The following is a 531-nucleotide window of genomic DNA, read 5'->3' as shown; positions in this document are numbered from 1 at the left end:
AAATGGCCTCATAGTATTTCAGTCAGGCAACTCACGTGTTCTTAATATATGTTTATTATAGCAGCATATAGTTTGAGTTTGGCATCTATGCTCGGGCCTCATCACTCCACAGATTTACAAAGAACATGAGTGATGATTAGATAACTATCCCCCAACACTGCGTGGAGATTAGATACTATCCCCCAAAACTGCGTAGCCCGAGCCTGACACTGCTGATGTAAGACTGATAAGTAGAGGGCCTGGCGAGCTGCCACGTGGCCATTCCCCCTAAGCACAGCGGCTTTAAGGGGAATATACTAGTGACTGCTATGTGAAGGACCGGGAACGCCCCGAAAGCCACACCCCCCCCCCCCCCCCCCCCCCAGCACAGCGGCTTTGAGGGGAATATACTGCCTATATATTAGGGGTGTAACGGTTCACAAACATTTCGGTTTGGTACGTACCTCGGTTTTTAGGTCACGGTTCGGTTCGGTACGTTTTCGGTACAGCAGAAAAAATTATCACAAAACATAAAATATTTCTTGTTATTTT

This window comes from Notothenia rossii, assembly GCF_949606895.1.
Source record: "Notothenia rossii genome assembly, chromosome: 4".
Lineage (NCBI taxonomy): Eukaryota > Metazoa > Chordata > Actinopteri > Perciformes > Nototheniidae > Notothenia > Notothenia rossii.
Note: the sequence above shows the minus strand (reverse complement) of the source record.